Source organism: Chenopodium album, chromosome 8 (assembly GCF_948465745.1).
Source record: "Chenopodium album chromosome 8, dcCheAlbu1.1, whole genome shotgun sequence".
In the NCBI taxonomy this organism is placed as follows: domain Eukaryota; kingdom Viridiplantae; phylum Streptophyta; class Magnoliopsida; order Caryophyllales; family Amaranthaceae; genus Chenopodium; species Chenopodium album.
Window position 1 is genome coordinate 49,552,852 of NC_137841.1, and position 9,086 is coordinate 49,561,937.

Sequence of the window (9,086 nt, forward strand, 5' to 3'; positions counted from 1 at the left end):
CACCTTGTTGAGCGGCTATTTAGGATCCTTGACTATGCATGTCTTAATCCTTGGTTTGACCTCTAGCTCCCAAGATCGCGACCGGGCCTCTCTAGGGGAGGAAAAGGGCACCTTTTCTCATTTTTCTTTATCTTCTTTTTATTTTGTTACAAATTTGATTTTCTATTTTGCATCAACCTACTTATTAACCAATTTGAGCCTAATGTTTCCCGCTCTTGTTTAAACCGCATTACAAACCCAATGGCCTATGTTTACCAACCCTTTTAGTTAGTGAAGCATAGGCATGTGAGGTTTGAGTGTTGAGAGTGTTGATCATGAGCAAGAAAACTTTGTGAATTGGTTTAAGTACGGTATTTGAAAGTTGAGCTTGAAAAGAATATGCAAAAAGTTCGAGAAGAAAGATGCAATTCAAGAAAATCAAATGAAGTTTCAAGAAAAAGTCGTCCATGGTTAGAAAAAGGCAAGGACACATAAAAAAAAAATAAAAAGAAACAAATAAACACAAATAATATATTTTAGTTTGGTTTCGTTTTCTTCCCTTGTTTAAGCATTGAGGACAATGCTTCGTTCAAGCTTGGGGGGGAGCGTTCCTTCATTTTTTTTGTATATATTGTGTGTTAGTGTTGAGTAAACTTGTGGGAGATGGCATTATTGGTATTTTTGTTTGATATTTTGCGATTTCTTGAGTTTGTTTTTGAGAGTAGGCCACTCTTTTGCTTCACTTAGGAAATATCACCAAAATTTTCAAATTTTTACCCTGCCTTAACCATTAGCCTTACGTTACAACCTAATAAAAGTCCCTTAGACTTTAGTGGGGTTAGGTCAAAGAACGGTGGAGGGAGATAGATTTCAAACCTATGGAGAGAGTATGCATAGTTGAGATGTCGGGATTACCTTCTCAAAGTTTTTCATTTCTTTATCTTTTTTCGATTCCTTCGTGGAATCATGAGAAGCTAGCTTAAGGGTTGATTTGAAGCTAGTGGAGAGAACGCGGCCCGATTGGTTGGGGCTAGGGTGGATTGAGTCCTCATTAGTTCTCTATGCTTAGCATATGTTATGTTTCAATCAACCATTGACATCTTGGAACGTGCATACATTTGTCTATTTAGAAAGGTTTGCATCCATCGGTGTTTGTTCCAATCTCTTGTCCAAATATGAACTTGTGTTTTTCTTTCTCGTTTTATGTTTCTTTTTCTTTTCTTTTTATTGCCTTGCCTTGGTTTTTATTTAGAGTTGTGGGTTAAACTCTTAGGACACCCTCACGAGAGCACACTCGTCCTCTAGGGCGATCTAGGGGTTTAAAGGGCTTGTCATTAGTTGCTAAAAGTGACTGTGATTCCTACGAAAGTGAGTTAGTGTACATTCTTGTCTCCTTAAGTGTTCTAGCTTTGCTTGAATAAATCATTCTCTTTCATTCGTGTTTCATGTTAATTTGCTCGAGGACGAGCAAAAGGTTAGCTTGGGGGAGTTTGATAAGTGACTTTTATGCCACTTTTTAGGGTGTTTATTGAGTCGTTTTTCGGCTTATTTTTTCAATAATTTAACCCTTTTTGTCCTTTATTTCTTTATTTACTTATTCTCGTCTTTTATCTTGTTTTTGAGTATTTAAGTGGTTTTTAATAGTTTTTAGCTTATTTTCTTAATTTATTTAATTTATCTTCTTTGTTTTTATTTTGATCTCCATGCTTTGGTTTTGTAGGAATTATGCGCCGAAAGAAAGAGGATATCAAGAAGCCAAGTTATCTGTTGTGCGCGGGGTGCTGTGCGGCTTATGCGCGGGCGCACATGTGAGGCTGTGCGGGCGCGCAGCCCTGTCAGAACCCGCACAACCAGACTGAAGAAACAGAGCAAAACCAGAGAGTTTGCGCGACCCTATGCGCGACCTCTGTGCGGGCGCACACACCTTTGCGCGGGCGCGCATGACTCATGTGCGGGCGCGCTTATTTTCCCCGTACCCACAAAGTTGCGGCCGCACACTACGATGAGAGGGCGCACACACATTGTGTGCGGGCGCACAGGACTCATGTGCGGGCGCGCACGACTGGGTTTACGATTTATTTGCGCCTTGTTGTCCAAGTCTCTTTCTTTTGTGTGGAGCCACATATATATAGACGGGACTCTTTGTAAAAAGGGGGGATCTAGGATGCTATTTTCTTAGTTAGTTTAGGAGAGCTTCTCTCTCTTAGGATTAGATTAGGAGTTTCTCTCTCTAGTTTAGGAGTAGTTTAGAGAGAGAAAGCTTGGATTTTTCATGGAGTTTTTGGGATTTTGAAGAAGCAAATTTGTGGATTTTCCCTCTCATAAATTCAATGAGTCTTCCTAACTTTCTCTCACCTTTATTGCTTTCATTTATTATTGTTTTTGCTTATTTATTTGTTTATTTGAGTAGATTAATTAGTTTAGTTGTTGATTCTTGCTTTTATTATTATTTTACCTTGTTTTCCATATTTTTGTTCACCATGTTAGTTTAGGTTTTGTTCTAGGGAAATGGATGAAGGTTATGTTAATTAATTTAATGATTGATTGTGGTTAGTATGAAATTGTTTCTTGATTATTGTGTATGGATGATGCTTTTATGGATTAGAATCTTTCTAGCTAATTGATTCTATGCTTTTAATTGTGTTTTCAATCAATTGTGCGAAAGTGAGTTGTTTGAGAACCCTAAATTCCTCCATATCTTTGCTAGGCTAGTTGCACGAGAGTGAATTAGTCTAGTAGGATTATTAACATGTTTAATTGCGCGAGAGTGAGTTAAATGTGTAAATCGTCCTAATTGAGGTCATTTTCATCTAATTGTTTGATGTTGTTGAATGCATTAATTTAATTGGATTCCACTTTCCCTAGTTTTAGTTATTTGCTCTTAGTAGTGTTTAATTGAACCTCTCTTACCTCACAAGCTTTCCTAGTAGTCTAATTAGCATAGATTGATACACTTAGTCCTTTTGGGTTCGACCCTTTACTTACCCCTATACTCGTATTAGGGTAGTTTAGGTATTATAAATTGTTAATTTGATTAGGGTTAGTAGACTAACGACACTATTCTAACCCTCGATCAGTACTCCGGGGGAACGACTCCACACGCAAGATATTAGGCTATATCCGCGTACCAAGGGGTAGAAGTTGACACCAAAGCCATGAGAGCCTCGAATCCTATCTCATCATTAATCGGTACATCCTCCTTGTTCTCAAATGGTAGCCTAGATAAATGATCCGCTACATAGTTCTCCGCTCCCTTCTTATCCCTCATTTCCATGTGAAAGTCTTGGAGAGAGAGAACCCAACGGATCAAGCGAGGCTTTGCTTCTTTCTTGGTCATGAGATACTGCACCGCGATGTGATCCGTGTACACGATAACTTTTGAGCATATGAGATAGGACCGAAACTTATCGATTGCAAACACTACCGCCAACATCTCTTTCTCCTTTATTGTATAATTCTTTTGAGCCTCATCTAGAGTCCTACTTACATAGTAGATGACACATGATTTCCTTGTTTCTTTTTACCAAGAACGGCACCTACTTCAAAGTCACTAGCATCGCACATTAGCTCAAAAGGCAAGCTCTAACCCGGAGCTTGCACAACGGGAGAAGAAATGAGAGCTTCCTTGAGCTTACGAAACTCCTTAAGGAAAGCCTCATTGAAGTTAAAAACAACCTCTTTTTTGAGTAATTCAGTCAAAGGTTTGGCGATTAAAGGGAAATCTTTGATAAACCTCCGGTAAAAACCCGCATGCCCAAGAAAAGCCCGTACCCCCGTGATGGAAGTAGGAGGGGGCAACTTTTCAATTACCGAAACCTTGGCCGGATCTACATCAATGCCATTTTTTGAAACCTTATGGCCGAGGACAATGCCCTCCTCGACCATAAAATGGCACTTTTCCCAATTTAAAACCAAACTCGTCTCTTGACACCTTTTCAAAACTTTTTCAAGGTTAAAAAGACAAGTTTCAAAAGACGAGCCACCAACACTAAAATCATCCATGAAAACTTCAATTTCTTTTTCAAGCATCTCAGAGAAAATGGAAGTCATGCATCTTTGAAAAGTAGAGGGAGCATTTCATAATCCGAATGGCATTCTTCAGTATGCAAATGTCCCATATGGACATGTGAAAGTAGTTTTCTCTTGATCACTTGGATGGATAGGGATTTGGAAAAATCCAGAATACCCATCCAAGAAACAAAAGAAAGCATGGTTAGAAAGCCTTTCAAGCATTTGGTCCATGAAAGGGAGAGGAAAATGATCTTTCTTGGTATTTTTGTTCAATCTCCTATAATCAATGCACATTCTCCACCCGGTCACTGTCCGGGTGGAGATTTCCTCACCCATTTCATCCTTGATTATGGTCATTCCACCCTTTTTTGGAACCACATGAACCGGGCTAACCCATTTGCTATCGGAGATAGCATAGATGATTCCCGCTTCACGTAGTTTCAAGATTTCTTTCTTCACAACCTCTTGAAGGTGGGGGTTCAAACTTCTTTGAGGTTCAATGGAGGTGGAATGATCATCCTCAAGATGAATACGATGCATGCATAAAGAAGGGCTAATACCTTTAATATCATCAAAGCTATACCCTATCACATCCCTATATTTCCTTAAAACATCAAGAAGTTTTTCCATATTAAGACCATCTAGGGTAGCATTGACAATAATAAGGTATTTTCCCTCCTTATCAAGAAAAGCATATTTCAAAGAAGGGGGAAGGGGTTTGAGTTCTACCTTGGGAGGAGGCTTAGAACTCTCCTCAAATTTCTCCTCCTTGGACTCAATCTCGACCTCAACTTGTTGTTCAACTTCCTCCTTTGAGGATTCTTCCATTGCCATGACAAATTCTTTAGCCTCTTGAGAGTGGAACTCTTCTTTGCATGTAAGGGCTTCAATCATTGGATCTTGAGGTCTCATCACGACCCTCCCCAAGCGATCTAGCTCCTCATTCACAACATCAACTCTATAGCATTTTTCAACCATGGGGGTCTTGAGCAACTTCGAAAATTCAAAGACAATTTTTTCATCGGCCACTTCACAAGTGATGGTGTTGTTCTTGCAATTGATGACCGCCCCCAAAGTTTTAAGAGCTTCACGTCCCAAAATCAAAGGAGTGTTAAAATCTTCCTCCATATCCATCACTACAAAGTCACAAGGCACATAGATGTGTCCCACTTGAATTGGAACATCCTCAAGCTCTCCACAAGGTAATTTCACCGATCGATCGGCCAATTGAATTGTCTTCCTTGTAGGGATCATCTCAATATTGAGTTTTTGAGCAATGGATAGAGGGATTAAACTAACACTTGCTCCAAGATCGGCTAAGGCGCCCCTAGCTTCCATGTTCCCAATTTTCACCGGCAAAGTGAAACTTCCCGGGTCTTTCTCTTTCTTGGGCATCTTATGTTGGACAAGAGCACTCACTTGATGTGGAAGGGTGATAAGCTCATCATTGAGATTCCTCTTGTTGGTGAGAATATCTTTAAGGAACTTGGAATAAGATGGCATTTGTGTCACAACTTCAAGAAAAGGGAGGTTGATATGCAAATTCTTCATGACACTAAGAAATTTTGTGAATTTGTCATTCAAATTCCTCTCCGCAAGCCGACCGGGAAAAGGAACTGGTCCATCAAGATTCCTAGCCTCATTGTCTATTTTCTTCTTCTCCAAACCTCCTTCTATCTCATCACCTTTTTCTTTCTCACCTCCCTTGTTTTCATTCACACTCTCATCTCCTCCCTTCTTTCCCTCACTATCCCCTTCATTTGGTCCTTCATAAGAAGTTCCCGACCTCAATGTAATCGCCTTGTATGTATCGGGTTTTGGATTGTGAGATGGGTTAGGTTGTGGTTGTCCGGGTAGAGTGGATGGTGAATTGAAAGGAGTTCTCTCGGCCAATTGAGCTAGTTGTGAAACAACCATCTTGTTGTGGGCTCTTATCTCTTGCATTTGTTGCCCAAAAGATTGCATTTGCGCATGCATGGCTTGGAGGAGTTGAGTTTGAGTTAGCTCCGCTTGAGGTGCTTGTTCTTGATGGTTTCTTTGAGGTGCTTGGGTTTGATTGTTGTATTGGTTGTTCCTTGGATAGCTTCCTCTTGGGTTTTGGGGTTGAGATGGAGGTGGATTTTGATATTGAGGATTGGAGTTATAGTAAGGTTGAGCTTGTTGGTTCCATTGTAGAGGTTGAGGTACAAACCCGGGTGGTGGTTGTCTCCAAGCTACTCCACCGCCGCTTCCTCTAAATCCCTCTTGCCTTGTGTTGTATGCCACTACATGTTCGGGGCTTAAACCTCCACAGTAGGATGTATCATGGTTTGTTCCTCCACAATTTTGACAAGAGAAAGAGTTAACTTGAGAAGAGCTTGCTCCACCACTTGAGCATGCATTCACACTCGTGTTCAATTTGGAGAGCCCTTTTGTTAGTTGATCAATTTGATGTTGTAATTGATCAACTTTCTCCAATTCGTAAATACCACCTCTCTTTGGAACGTTTCTTCTTCGCCCCCCCCCCCCAAGAGTAATTCTTTGCTACCTCTTCTATTGTGGCTTCAACTTGATTTTTAGGGATCTTGATTAATTGGCCACCCGCCCCCGCATCCAAATTAGCTCTTGACATGGGCTCCAATCCGTCGTAGAAAAACCGCATGAGAAACCCTTGATTGTACTCATGGTGGGGACATGCTTGCACGAACTCTTTGAATCTCTCCCATGCTTCACCAAGACTTTCATCGGCCTCTTGCTCAAATGATGCAATTTTCCTTCTCATTTCGGCGGTTTTCTGTTCGAAGATAAAGCGCTTCAAGAACGCCTTTACAACCTCCCTCCATGTTGTGAGAGAGTTAGGCTTTACTTGCTTTAGCCGTTTCTTTGCTCGTCCGGTGAGAGATTGCCGGAAAAGGTGCATACGAATGTACTCTTGACTCACTTCACTGGTTTGCATCATTGCGCACAATTCAAGGAATCGGTCCAAATGTTCAATAGGGTCCTCACTTGCACTTTCGGAAAATTGCTCCGATTGGACCATTCGAGTATATTGTGGATGGATTGAGAACTTGGTTTCCGTGACGGGTAGCAAAATCCCTCCCGTGAGCTCATAATCCTCCGGATTTCCGAAATCACGAAACAAGACATCATTCTCTTGTCCTACCATTGATTCGCGTGGTGAACTTGAAGAGTAAGTATCACTCTCACTATCAACTATATCACCAAAGCCTCTTCCCTCGTCTTGAAAAAGCCTACGGACTTGTCTCAAGGTTCGGTTGATTTCGTGGTCAATTTGATGTGAGGGTGCTCCTTGAGACCTCCTAAGCATTTACCAAAGCTAAGCAAACAATTAGCAATGACAAGGATGATAAAACAAAAGAAACAAAAAGAAAAGAAAGCAAAATGACTCTAACAAAAGCAATAAAATTAGCTAAACAAGCCGCCTCCCCGGCAACGGCGCCAAAATTTGATTGGGATAGGATAGGTCATTAAACTACCACCCTAATCAAATTAACAATTTATAAATCCTAAACCTAAACTAAGCTAGTTAGTAGCAAGTAAAGGGTCGAACCACTAGGGAAGCACGCTAATTCAACACCTAATATCACTAATGCAAGAGTAAAAAGGGTATTGTTTTGTTGGTTTTGTTGATTGAAACACTAAAACTACAAGTAAGCAAGAAAATGATGATTAAAATCAATAGAAAATTACGCTAGGGATTCGGGGGTGTCCAATATGATTTGAAAGAGGAGAATAATGGTGATTATCATGAAACATATGCCAAATAACACAAGGTTCTACCTAAACAATTCATTCTCATGCAATAGTCTAGGCAAATCAATGAAAGAGGTCTCCCCTATTAAGGATCATTCTCATGCATCCTATTAGTTACAATATAATCAAGAGAATAAAGAAGCACAATCCATAAAAACTCCACTTTAATAACTCATTCTCATGCAATCATTAAAATAGAGGTGATCCTAATCTAATTCAAATCACTTTCATCCATTTAAACTAGAAAACATCAAATAGAGTGGAACAATAATCCCAAGCTAATAAAAATCATGTCTTTCATCAATATATGGCATAAGTTCAATCCAACCATCATCATTCATCTGTCATTCAATAAATATCTTTCACCCCCTTCCCCCAGCTAAGAGTTTAGCCTAGAAAAGGGAGATTAAACATAATATCAAAACTAGAAATAAACAAAAAAAAAACCCAAAACAAGACATGATTGAAATATATGAAATCAATAACAACAAGATAAACTAATAAGATAGACAAAAATAAGTAACAATAAAGCAAATAAATAATATCAAAGGAAAGGAGAAGAGATTACTAAAGAAAGGATTGAAGAAAGATGAAAACTTGGATGCTTATTTGATTGATGGAAGATTAAAGCTTGAGCAAAGTTGAATACAATAAAGGAAGCTTGAATAACAATCTATTTTCTCTCTCTATAGATTAGGCTAATGTTCTATGGAATTAGTACTAAGTGTCCCTCTATTACAAAGAGTCCCGTCTATATATATGTGGCTCCACACAAAAGAAAGAGATGACAACCCGGTCGTGCGCGCCCGCACGCATTGTGTGTGCGCCCTCACATCGTAGTGCGCGGCCGCAACTTTGAGGGTACGGAGAAAATGAGCGATCCCGCACATGAGTCTTGCGCGCCCGCGCATCGGTGTGTGCGCCCGCACAGAGGTCGCGCATAGGGTCGCGCAAACTCCCTGGTTTTGCTCTGTTTCTTTAGTCTGGCTGTGCGGGTTCTGACAGGGCTGCGCGCCCGCACAGCCTCACATGTGCGCCCGCACAGAAGCCACACAACAGCCCGCGCACAACAGATAGCTTGGCTTCTTGATATCCTCTTTCTTTCGGCACATAATACCTACAGAACCAAAGCATGGAGATCAAAATAAAAAAAAAGCGAGAAGACTAAGAGAAGGGAAGATAAGGGAGAAAAAGAAAGAGGAAGCAAAACTAAGTAAAAATGCTTAGAAAAAGGGCCAAACAAGCGCAAATGAGGGGAAAATCCTTAGAGAAAAAGGATAAAAGAGTGGCATAAATGCCACTTATCATATAGCAAGTCAATAACTCTTGATTTTAATCTTTGT

The 9,086-nt window shown here is 40.2% G+C and overlaps 1 non-coding gene across 1 annotated transcript; it reads left to right on the forward strand.

Moving 5' to 3' along the window:
* Positions 1-6,646: 6,646 nt before the first annotated feature.
* LOC145556855 (small nucleolar RNA R71) lies at positions 6,647-6,754 on the forward strand. Its single transcript, XR_014091948.1, has one exon. It is a non-coding gene; the product is annotated as a small nucleolar RNA R71 (small nucleolar RNA).
* Positions 6,755-9,086: the final 2,332 nt, after the last annotated feature.